We start from the raw sequence: 13,378 nt of genomic DNA, 5'->3' as shown, positions 1-13,378 counted from the left end.
CCCTGGGGGTCTCCTTCTCTTTCTCCTCACTCTTTTCTTTCTTCTTCTCCCATTCTCTTCTCCTCCTACTTACTCTCTCTGCCTGCCAGCTCTGCATATCCCTCTCTGGCCTAGTTATTGGTCATTCACCTTTATATTAGACCAATCAGGTGCTTTAGGTAGGCAAGGTAAAACAGAAACACATCTATTTATAATCAAACAAATGCAGCATAAACAAAAGTAACAAGTTCTTACATTGTTAAACAAATGCATCCTATAGGATGGTATCTTCATTTCTTTTAAGGATATTTCCTTAATTTAGGTCATGGGAGGGTGTAACAAAATCCACCAGGAGACAGTCTACCTATACATAGGTGATATGTTCTCTCTTTGCAGGTATGGTGCAGCCAACCACAAAACACACTTCCCACATGTTGTGGCAGTCCAAAACCTGAACCAAAGTCCTCCTCAGCCCCATGCAAAGCACACAGGTAGGAATCCCAAGACCTTTATTCTTTTGTGGAGAACAATAAGCAAGGAAGATCTTAAAACTCTGTTCATATTCTCCTATATCTTCTTGAGCATGCATTCATTGTCTGACCCCCAAACGTGAAGAAACAAAGTCTCTCCCTCCTGCCCTCCTAACATACCCATCCTCCCTTCTCTCCCCCAGTTCTACCACATGAGAATCATAGGAATACAGATATTTTCAAGTCAGAATGAATTTATTTTTGCAAATCTCACTGTATAGCATTGAATGTAATAAGTGGACATTTCTGAACAACTTGACGACTAAAATGTATGTCTGGCAATTCTGGCTGTGTTCTGAGACTTCAGCCTATTGAAATCAGCAGTGGAGATGGGTGATCCAGCTATGGCATGTTGTTCCTGAGCTGACACAGTGTTCATCTCCTCCTGCCACTGGTTGTTGTAGTCCCAGAGTGTGTTCATCTGGTTCTGCAGCTGCTTTTGTTGATTGCAGAGGGTGAAGCTCCTCTGATTCACCTGCTTGTCATGGTAGCAGAAGGTGATTCTCTCCTGTTTCACCTGTTTGTGTTGATAGCAGAGTGTGAATATTTGGTCCTGAACCTGCTTGTCTTGATAGCAGAGTGTGAACATTTGGTTCTGCAGCTGCTTGTGTTTATAGCAGAGGGTAATCATCTCCTCTTTCACTTGTTTGTCTTGATACAGACTGTAAACATCTGGTCTTGCAGATGCTTGTCTTGATAACAGAGAATGATCATTTCTTCTTTCACATGCTTGTCTTGATAACAGAGTGTGAACATCTGCTTTTGTGGCTGCTTGTCCTGATCACATTGTGTGATCACCTCTTCTTTCATATGTTTATCTTGATTGAATGGTGTGATCACCTCCTCTTTCAGCTTCATGTCTCAATCATATTGTGTGATCACCTCTTCATTCAGGTGCACGTCTTGACTGAAAGGTGTGATAACCTCCTCTTTCAGGCACATATCTTGATCAAAGTGTGCAATCACCTCCTTTTTCAGATGTTTGTCTGGAGTGAAGTGTGGAATCATCTCTTCTTTCAGATGTTTGTCTTGATTGAATTGTGCATTAACCTCTGATTTCAGCTGATTCTTTTGACCACAGAATGTGATCATCTGACTCTGTAGTTGTTTCTCTTGATCACATTGTGTATTCCCCTCATCTTGCACCTGCTTGTCATGGCCAAATTGTGTCTTTACCTGACTGTGCATCTGATAGTATTGATTCCACAGTACATTTGTCTCATTCTGCAGCTGTGTATATTGATCCCACAGCATCATCAACTTGTCCTGAAGCTTTTTCTCTTGTTTATGTCAGTATTTTTTCTTATTTTTCAGCCACTGATTTTCTCCAGGGTATGGTATTGCTCTTCCATCTTCCTTAGGTTTCCCAGAAGGAGTGGTTGTGGTTTTTTTTTTCAAGATTGTCATCTTTGTCTTCCTTTTCAGGATTCGTTTTATCCTTTTTAGGACATATAGATCCTAGAAGGGCAGTATATTGTGACATTGGTTAATAGATATGTGCCAGGAAGCAAAGCTTTCTAGGGGTGTGGGTTAAGCAGGAGGTTTAAGCTAGGCCAGGCTAGGGTAGGTTTTCTAGGGGAGGGAGTAATGATGGAGTAAAGAGAGAGCTCACTTAGATTCGCTGTACTTACCTTCTCATCACCTCTAGAAGTGGATTCACAGCAGGCCTCAACAGAACCTGGAGTTCTAAGCTTTAGTGAAATCTTGCTCTTCAGAGTTAGGTTGGTATGTGAAGCAGATGGGTCTGTCTCTATGGTGCCCACCCGTGACTTCTTATTAACCTTGCCCATTGTGAAAGCCTTACAAGGGTCTGGCCCAGAAGGCCAGGTAGTGGAGTTATATACCCTCCAAGAACAATGGAGGCCACACCCCTAAGCTCTGATTGGTTAGCTAGATCTATCATAGGCAATAGTGGCAAGCATAGGTTCTGACATCACAGTGAATGCCCTCTCACCCCTTTGTGAATGGTAGGAGAGGACAAGTGTCTAACAAACGAAGGTGAGGCTTAGACAACAGAAAGTACCACCCCTGAAACCTCTGATAGGGGAGATGCTGGGAGGGAAAACAGGGTCTATTTGGGTATGGAGGCTTCTCTTCTACATCCCAAAGACAGCTTTTCCATGTTACCCTTGTTTACATACCCATGTTTAGTCAGTGAGGATACATGTGGCAAGGGGTTTGCTCTTCCAAATTTTTCCCCAAGCTCCCCCATTGCAGTGAGTGATTTATTCCAGTATTTATCTTCAAGAACATTTAACTAGTATTTTGAATTACCTAAAAGACTTCCCCAAATTAACATATGCTTAAAAATATGTGGACATATAGCCAGGTGGCGTTGGTGCACGCCTTTAATCCCAGCACTCAAGAGGCAGAGCCAGGTGAATCTCTGTGAGTTCGAGGACAACCTAGTCTACAGAACAAGATCCAGGACAGACACCAAAACTACACAGAGAAACCCTGTCTCACACAACAACAACAACAACAGCAACAACAAAATTGGACATCTCTTTACCTATTCACTTGACAATAAAGACTGTTGGTATTGCCTAATTTTTCTGACAGCATTGAAAACGATTCCACTTCTACAGATTGCATGTTTAATTTTCTTCTGTTCTTGCCCCCAGTGAACACTTTTGTCATTGGCTTTTACAAGCTTCCTTTTTTATTTCTATTCTACTTTTCAAAATTCTTTCTTCCTACCTCAAATTTTATTCATACTTTTATATAAATCTTTGTGTTTGTTAAGCTTAAATATGGTTCTACTCTGATATATTGGAATATGTAATTCCTATATTTGTTTGATATGTTGTTGGATGTGTGTCCTCGCTTAATATATGCTTTGTTATAATCCTGCTTCTACCTATTATTTTTCATTCATTAGTTCACATGCTGTAATGTATCCTACTGGCTACATTATGGATATTATGTTTGTTCTATATTTCAGTGCCATAATATCTTGAGTATCTCACTCATGGTCCCCTGTAGCTTGAATGTTAAATGGTCTTTTAATAAAAAAAACCTGGTACCAGATATTGGTGTAAATGCTGAAAGATCAGAGAGACATAGAAACAATCCACCTCTTACCTCTAGGACTTCTCAGGCTGAAAAACTTTCCTTAACAGAAAGCCTTTAGTTCATGTCTCCTCACACCTTATATACCTTTCTCTGCCCACCCATATAATTTCCTGTCTCAACTTTCCTAGTGTTGGGTTTAAAGGATTGTGAATCCCAAGAATTGGGAAAAAATGTGTGTGCCACCACTGCCTAGCCTCTATGTTTAATCGAGTGGCTTGTTCTGTCCTCTGATCTTCAGGTAAATTTTATTAGGGTACAAAATATATCACCACAGTCTCTCTATAAAAGTTGGCATATAATAATATGCTTAGGAAGAGAATTCCCATGTCATTGTCTCAGTTCAGGTTGTTGTAACAGAGTGTTGAAGACTATATTATTTACATAAAACACACAAATTTCTAATCTTTCTACAGATTATAATAAAATGACAACATGCTCAGATTATGGTGAATAGCATTTTTCTGATTATATGTTAATATATCCTTCTTTATATTGATTATGGTAAGAGAGTTTTAATCCATCTTTTTGTAACAATATTAATCAGACATCCCACCTTGATGACCCAACTTGACCATAATTACCTCTCATGTCTAAACATTTTTACATTGGAGATTAGAGTTTTATTCGGTTAACTGTTAGCATGTAACAGTATTTTTTCTATGTATTAATGCCACATTTGCCCCTAAACTACACCGGTCTAGCTTTTCAATAGAATTATAACAGAACTTCCTAGTTGTAAAGCAACTTCTGATATGGTTTTAAAGCTTTTCTACTGATTTTTATTTCTACTTTTATATAAATCTTTCTGCCTGTTGAGCTTGAATATGAGCTTTTTCTATTGTGTTCTTAAATTACTTAGAGTCCATCAAAGTGATGGGTTTCCATTAACACAGCTAAGTTTCTTCTCAGTAGAACTCTCTTTCTTACTGCCCAATTTTTCATGTAGAACTGATTCCTCTGTTCCTTTACCTACTTAGCCATTTCATTGGCCTAATTTGTGAGTTTTAAACTAATCATTGCATTTCTAGTAGACAAAATTTCAGAATATCTCTGTCCTATCTGTGTCAAGAACAGTTCCTATATCTATATCTAATATATATTCATGTTCTGTCTTGTCTTGTCTGTCTAATTTCAACATGTATTGATTATTCTAGATAAAAGATCACCCAGAGAAGGTAATAAATTTTCCATTTTTAATATTTTTCCTTTTATTGAAGATAGTTTTTTTATTTTCATACAATATACTCTGATCACATTTTCCCTACCCTCTACTTATACTCTACACCTTCTCTTCTACAGGGTCTTCTGAGTTCTAAGGGTAAAGATTTTATCAAGACAACACATTTAGAGCTGTGTTTCAAATACGATGTTTAATATCTAGCTGTGAGTTTTTGTATCTGTTCATGTTTGCTTCAGGAGGAAGCTTCTTTGATGATGACTGAATGAGGCACCGATCTATGAGTATAGCAAAATATCATTAGGAATCATTTTACTTATACTTTCATTTTCTTAGACTAGTAGTGTTTGGTTTTACCTTAGGTCTCTGGGCTAGTCTCTAGTTATTAGTCCCCCAAGCTGTGCTAGGTGTGGGTTTCTTATCATGGAGTGGGGCTTAAGTCAAGTCAGACACTGGTTGGTTACTCTCACAAGTTCTGTGCCACCATTGCTCTAGAATATTTTGTAGGCGGGATATATTGTAAATTCAAGATTTTTTGGCTGGGTTGGTGTCCACATTTCTCTTTTGGCAGCCTGCAGAATACCTTCCCTCACCAAAGAGACTAGAATGTAGGGGTGCGGTCTCCATGTAGGCACCAGCTCAACTTCTCCTTGTTCAATGAGTTGTGTCAGTTATATCCTTGGAAATGGGCCCCTACTCTCAGTTTGAGGAGAACAATCCATTCTTAGTAATATCCTGAGTTATTTTGGGAATTTCAGGAATTACTTTTGGCTAAAAACTGAATTTAATACAACCAGTTCCTGGTACTGGAAGACTCCTTTGGTGACAAGAGGTGGCCAGTTGTGACTCTATCTCCCCCATTTAATAGGAGACCTCATTAGGATAGCCTTCATATACTTGGTAAATTTCTGCTCCACTAAGTTTCCATACTAGCCCTCAAATGGTCCTTAATTTTAGCTCTTTTTCTCCGTATTCCCTCCCTCACTTTCCTCTCCCCTTTCATTCACTATCTGATCCTACTATTCCAGCCCCTGATTCTATCTGTAAGTATCTATTCTATTTCGCTTTCCTAAGGAGATCTTTCTTTCCTAGTACTTTCCTCTATACCTAACATCTATGGATCTATAGATTTTAGATTGGTTATCATTTATTTAATGGCTGGTATAGAGATGTAAGGGAATTCATAATGTATTTATTTTTCTGTGTCTTGATTACCTCAATCAGGATGATTTTTTTCTAATTCCATCCATTTACTTACAAATTTCATGGTGTCATTTTTTTCTAACAGCAGAGTAATACTCCACTGTGAAAATGTACTACACTTTATTTATCCATTCTTTTAATGGGGAGCATCTAGGTTGTTTCTAGTTTCTGGCTATTTTGTATAGAGCAGCAATGAACATTGTAGATGAATTTCTACATGGTCTTATTAAATAAAAAACACAAAACCAAATATAGGGGTGAAAGCCTTAGAGATCAGGGAAATAGTGATAGCCACCAACATTACCACTCCAGCTCTGCAGGTACCAAAAGGGTGAGTTACTTCCTGTCTAACCTGTGCCTTTATTGCCTTGCTTTTCTGCCCTCTCATTGGCTCTTAGTCCAGCTACCACTCTTCCTTGTCACTGCCTGTCTATACAGACCTCCAGGTTTCTAGGGTTGGTACTGGGATTAAAGGCATGTGTCAACAGGCTTGGATGTTCCCTAGTATGTCCTTGAACACACAGAGGCCCTGCCTGCCACATGATCAGATTAAGGGCATGTGCTACCACTGCCTGACTTTTGTATTTATCGGCTTGCTATTTCCTCTGATCTCCAGGCAAACTTTATTAACAGAACATGGTTGAGCAAGTGCCCAAATGGTAGGATGAATCATCCACTGGGTATATGCTCAAGAGTGGCATAGCTGGATCTTGAGGTAGATCTCTGCCAAACTTTCTGAGGAACTGCTGTATTGATTACCACTGTGGATATACATGTTTGTACTCCTTTTAGTAATGGATGGGTATTCCCCTTGTTCCATTTCCTTGCCAGCATGAGCTGTCAGTTGTGTTATTGATCTTAGCCACCTGACAGATGTAAGATGGAATCTCAGAGTCATTTTGATTTGAATTTCCCTGATAGGTAAGGATGTTGAACATTTCTCTAAGTGTTTCTCAATCATTTGAGCTTCTTCTATTGAGAATTCACTCTTTAGATCTGTACCAATTTTAAAATTGGGTTATTTAGTTTTTTGACATCTAGTTTCTTGAGTTTTTTAAATACTTTGGCTATTAGTTCTCTTTCAGATGTTGAGTTGGCCAAAACCTTTTTTTTCTATTTCTGTAGGCTGCTGCTTTATCATATCTACAGTGTCTTTTGCCTTACAGAAGCTTTACAGTTTCATTAGGTCCTATTCATTAATTGTTGATCTTAGTGCCTACATTATTGGTGCTCTCTTCAGAAATTCTCCTGTGCCAGTGAGTTCAAGGCTATTCCCCACTTTCTCTTCTTTAAGATTCCAGTGTATCTGATTTTATGTTGAGGTATTTGATCCATTTTGACTTGAATTTTGTTCAGGATGATAAGTATGGATCTATTCACATTCTTCTACATGCAGGTATCCAGTTTTACCATCACCATTCATTGAAGATGCTGCCTTTTTACCCAATGTATGTATTTATGTCTGAGTCTTCAGTTCAATTCCACTGAGCAACAGATCTGTTGCCATGAAAATACCATTTTTAACTATAACTCTGTAATAAAGCTTGAAAATATGAATGGTAAGCTCCTCATCAGTTTTTTTTTTTGTTGTTGTTGTTCAGGATTTTTTTTTAGCATCCTGTATTTAGTGACTGCAATGAGAAAGGTAACTCTGTCATTTGCTTCCCTTCATTTAATCAGTGTAAGCACTGTATCACCTCATAATATCACATAAGGGAGCTAGGATTATTTTAAAGGAGGAAAAGATTACCTTCACATAACTTGTTGCAGTACACTATAACTGTTGTATTTTGTATATGTTGTTATTGATAAAATGGTACTGTGTCTAAATTATAAATTAACTTTCACTGTATTTGTGAACATACAGGAAAAACATAGTAAATGAAGGTTTGGGTATTATCTGCAGTTTCTAGCATTCAGTGGGAGTCATAGAATATAACCTCCAGAATAAGGAGGAATGAGCATAATATTTTGGTTTTCAACTTTTCAAGTCATCATAAAAATAAATATATAATAATCACTCAGAAATTTATGAAATGCATAAAATAATTCCTTTTGGACATAATTTACTTACAAGGTAGTCCATAAAGTAGTTTGATAATGCTGAAAAATCACTATGCAATGGCATGGCAGAAAACAAACAATTTTTGGAAAGAAGTCAATGAAAATGTTTCCTCAGTTATCAGAAATGTGTTATAAAATCTTTTGCTTGTTATCGCAATGAAATGATTTAGGTTTTGTTTGTTCATTTTAGGATAGGTTAGGTTGGCAGATATTTCACTCTCCTTTTAATCATTTATAGACAAGAATTCTTGCAAGGTATCTTTGTACAGAGCCTTAATTCCATCTCTTGAAAAGCAGGAGGATTTTAGTGAATTAGAAGCCTGCCAGGGGTACAAATTAGGCACTTGATCAAACATTTTTTTTCTTTAAGCATATCTTATGTGATCACCAATTACATATTAGATAAAGTTTATTTAAAGGTTATTGTATTTTAGATAAATACATTTTGGATAATTTTCTGTGCCCTTGGTTAAATTGTTCTGTCTTTCCTTAGGTTTCCTTTTCTTTTATGTAGTTTAATAGGCTAAAACTGCTAGTTTTATATTATAGTAAAATAATCAGTGGATTTTGAAATTTTATAGTATGAAAATAGTTTAAAGTAATACCATATATTATGATCTTTCTTAATATGTTAAGGTATTTATAGGTTTGCTTGAATTCTTCCTCTTTGGCAATTAACAAAGATATTTTTCTTTGTTTGCCTATATTTAATCTACTCTTTACTGTCTTGAATTTTCTTCTAAAGTACTTCATAGACTTCTTTATCATGTTTAGCAAAAGTATCATGATGATAGAACCATTTAGAAGTCAGATAACCACTGTTCATGGGTATTAATTTGTCTTTTGCTAAAACAACTGAGACCACTATAACATACAAAATTGTGATGGTTAGGTTTTGATTGCCAATTTGTCTCAACCTAGCACCACCTGTGTAGAGAGCCTTAATTGAAGAACTGTCTAAATTAGATTGCCCCAAGAGCTTATCAATGAGGGGTTGTCTGAATTATTAACTGGTATAGTAGGAAAGACCCATTCTGAAGGGAGTAACACTATTCCATAGGCTGGCCTTTGAACTCTATAAGATTGAAGCAATCCAGCTGAGCATAGCAAGCAAATACTTCTGTTTTTGACTGCAAATGTGTTGCCTTAAGTTTCGGTTCTGACCTCCCTACAAGAGTGGATTGTAAACTGAAATTGCAAATCAAACACTTTACTCCACTATGTGGCTTTTGGTCAGGGTGTTTTGCATAGCAATAGAAATGAAACTAGCCTAGAAGAAAAGTCTAAACAGTTAAGTACATGGCATAATTCTGGGGTTAATTACATTGTAGGTATAAATGAACACTGAATCTCAGAGAAGTTCAGTAATCTGTCAAATATATGTGACATAGGTGAAGTTGATCTCAGATCACAGTTCTTAAAGAGCTTGTTTATAACTTATAGATCACACTGATTCATTATCTGATAGTATAAAAATCATTCCCCCACCTCATTAGTGGTTCCTTTGGTTTAGAGTATCATTTTAAAATGTTATGATGTTTTATTTTATTTTCAGCTTTTATATATAATTATCAAAGTTATGTATTTATCTCTAAAGAATTATTTAAATATATTGCATGGAATTTATATTAGCCCTACTGGTTTCATTCATTTTTATTTCTTTTTTATTATTTGTTTTAGACCTGCTCTTATTCTGTAGTTGGATTTGAGATCACAGTGTAGCTTTACCTGACATCAAAATTACAGTACTCCTTAGGGCTAGCATTATTGACATGAGCCACCATACTGGGCTTTGATTTCCTTTCTTTTCTATAATCTATAATTATTCATTTATTTTTCATTTGACCTTGTTATATGTGTAAGATATTATTTTTTAATGGTTAAATTTATTTCTCAATTAAAATGAGGTAAATATAAATTATTTGATATATATTACAAACTCAGGATACAGATCAAAATTTCAGAAAGCAAATTTTCTGCATCTTGGTAAAAATATACAACTATCCATTTAAAAGCACTACTTAGATCAAACCATTATTTCACTAACTTACTACACTTGGAATTTTGCATTTCCCTGATGGGTAGCAATGCTAAATAACTATCATCTATATGCTCTTTGAATGATGGATTTGACATTAGCAATTTATAATAAGAAAAAGCTTGAGTGTTCTTTAGTCTCTAAATTCTAGTCATTTTTCATATACATAATTTGTAAATGTTTTGTCTTGGTTAAAATTTTGTTAATGTTCAGTTATTTATTTCTTGTTTTATTTTGGTTTACTTTAATACAGCATCTCATCTTGTAGCCCTGGTTGGCCTGGAAATTGTGGTAAACCTCCAGCTTTTGCCTCTCTTGTTCTGGAATTACAGACGTGCTTTACTACACACAATTCATTGGTTCCTGTTATAGACTGCTTTCCTTATAGCTTTAAGACAATTTGGCTAGTCCTAGATACCTAAGATTTTCTGTTAAATTTTTTCTGACAGTTTTATGTATTTAAATTTTAGGTTTATGGACCATTTTTCTGCATAAAACATATAACTTTATAAATTTTTGTTTGTCTAATTGCTACAGCATGTTTTGTTACATTCTTATGGTTCATTCTATTTTTAGTGACTATAAATGGTGCTGCATTTTTTATATCAGTATTGATGTGTGCAATGTAAGCAGAAAATCTGATTTTATATCTGGACCATGTATTCTGTGACCAGGAGTTATTTATTCATTTATTCTAAGAGGTTTTATTTCATGCATCCTTTAAGAATCCCCACATAATTATGGTAGGCGAAAATGTTTTGTTTCTGAGTTTTGTAAAGTTTATTTCCTTTTCTGTAGCTAGAGAGTTTCTCTCCAGCTCCAGCCAAGCCCCAGCTGTCCTGTAGCCCACTTATAAAATAAACACACAGACTCTTATATTATTTAAACTGTTTGAACTAATGGCTCAGGCTTCTTGCTATCTAGTTCTTTTATCTTAAATTAACCCATATCTGTTAATCTATACCTTGCCACATGGCTCATGGCTTACCAGAACCTTACATGTTGGTACTCATGGCGGCAGCTGGCAGCATCTCCTGATTCAGCTTTCCTGTTCCCAGAATTCTCCTCTCTCTTTGTCCTGCTTATACTTCCTGCCTGGCTACTGGCCAATCAGCACTTTATTTATTAACCAATCAGAACAACAAATTCACATCATAAAGAACATCCCACAGCACTTTTCCTGTATATATTTTTTTGTATTGTATCATTTTCGGTAAGTGACAAAACCCTTGACTAGAACTTCTTTTGCTATGCAGAAAAAGAGTAGTGAGAGTGAGAATAGTTGTTTTATTCCAGATGATTCAGGGAAAAGCACTTAGTCTTTCCCAATTAAATATATAGTCAGAGAGTTATTCTTTATTGAGGTAAAAGTATTATTCTGTAACCCTAATATTCTGAAAGTTTTTTTAATCAGCTATCAACAGTGAATACATTTACAAATCAATAGCAGTCTGCTGTGGGATGTATGGCAAATGTATTGCTGATTAATCAATAAAACACTGATTGGCCGTTGGCTAGGCAGGAAGTATAGGCGGGGCAAGGAGGAGAATAAAGCTGGGAAGTGGAAGGCTGAGTCAGAGAGACACTGCCAGTCGCCACGATGAGAAACAGCATGTGAAGATGCTGGTAAGCCACGAGCTACTTGGCAAGATATAAATTTATAGAAATGGATTAATTTAAGCTATAAGAACAGTTAGCAAGAAGCCTGCCATGGCCATACAGTTTGAAAGCAATATAAGTCTCTGTGTTTACTTGGTTGGGTCTGAGGGGCTGTGGGACTGGCAGGTGAGAGAGAGTTGTCCTGACTGTGGGTCAGGCAGGAAAACTTTAGCTACAAATGGCGCCCAACGTGGGGCAAGAGTTTCCACCTAAAAACTGAGAAAAAAGATTCTAAAACGGAGCTAAAAACAGTTCCTAATTGTCTCTCTCAAATGAGCGGCAGCTGCTGGTTTGAGCTCCTTGTGGGTTTCTGGTGTGCGTGCTCAACCTGCAGTTTGGCAGTTATGAGGCCTCTGCAAGTGGCACATTAAGCTGCGTGGTGGATTTAGCCTTTGCAGGTACAAAACAAAAAAAGAGGTTTTTGGGCTACACACTGCTTGGATAAAAGCATAGACCCATGATAGCTCCCAGAGCTGGTGGTAAACATAGCCATGTTGGGAAGCTGAGGTGGGCGGAGCCAGCAGCCACAGCTGCTGCAGTTTAAGGCAAGAGATTCACAACAAGACAGATTCAGATGTAATAGTTTACAATGTGTGTAAAAGATACGTAGGCTTGAAAGAGACAAAAAAAGGTGATATATAGAGTTATAGAAACAAATACATAGTTTTAAAAAATAAAGTCATTAAAGAGACATTAAAGGTAGTATAAAAAATAAGCCACGTAAAAATGGATATTACACAGAGAATCTGGACTGTGTTGTCTTTGGGATTTTTAACTGCAGAAAAACATTTGATTATAAAAGATGTTGAGTTATGCCAAAATGTATATTTTAAAGGTACCTTGACTTCAAAATTTGGATATAAGGATATGTTACTTTGGAAAGGAGTCTCTGCTTTTGTTCCCACAGAAAGCCAAAGGCTATGGAATTGTTCCAGATTAAGATAAATCAGGTTTGACCAGCCAAGACCCCCTGAAGGTCTCCAATGACACCATGGCCCAGATGATCCAACATCCAGAATGGTTTGAAGGCATCAGGCTCAGACGATACAGCTTCATGGACTATTCCATAATTCTAAAATTTTCTTTGTTTCCCCATAAGATACAGCGCCCCCTTCCAGCAGGAAGTAGTAAGAGAAGCTACGCCCAAATTCCCAAATTATATGTAATTTTACTTTGTTAAGGTTAAAACATTCCTTTTTGAAAAAAAAGGGGGGGGAAGTGCTGTGGGATGTATGGCAAATGTGTTGCTGATTAATCAATAAAACACTGATTGGCCGTTGGCTAGGCAGGAAGTATAGGCGGGGCAAGGAGGAGAATAAAGCTGGGAAGTGGAAGGCTGAGTCAGAGAGACACTGCCAGTCGCCACGATGAGAAACAGCATGTGAAGATGCTGGTAAGCCACGAGCTACTTGGCAAGATATAAATTTATAGAAATGGATTAATTTAAGCTATAAGAACAGTTAGCAAGAAGCCTGCCATGGCCATTCAGTTTGAAAGCAATATAAGTCTCTGTGTTTACTTGGTCGGGTCTGAGGGGCTGTGGGACTGGCAGGTGAGAGAGAGTTGTCCTGACTGTAGGTCAGGCAGGAAAACTTTAGCTACAGCAGTCAGTAATTTGTCTGGTAAACTACATGATATTTTGACTTAATTTCA

At 36.9% G+C, this 13,378-nt stretch overlaps 1 long non-coding RNA gene across 1 annotated transcript; it reads right to left on the bottom strand.

The window, feature by feature from the left end:
• Positions 1-685: 685 nt before the first annotated feature.
• LOC131899538 (uncharacterized) lies at positions 686-2,303 on the bottom strand. Its single transcript, XR_009376098.1, has 2 exons — positions 2,141-2,303; positions 686-1,967 (listed from the first exon to the last, which is right to left on the bottom strand). It is a non-coding gene; the product is annotated as an uncharacterized LOC131899538 (long non-coding RNA).
• Positions 2,304-13,378: the final 11,075 nt, after the last annotated feature.

This window comes from Peromyscus eremicus, chromosome X, assembly GCF_949786415.1.
Source record: "Peromyscus eremicus chromosome X, PerEre_H2_v1, whole genome shotgun sequence".
Lineage (NCBI taxonomy): Eukaryota > Metazoa > Chordata > Mammalia > Rodentia > Cricetidae > Peromyscus > Peromyscus eremicus.
This window is presented reverse-complemented; position numbering and strand designations above follow the sequence as displayed.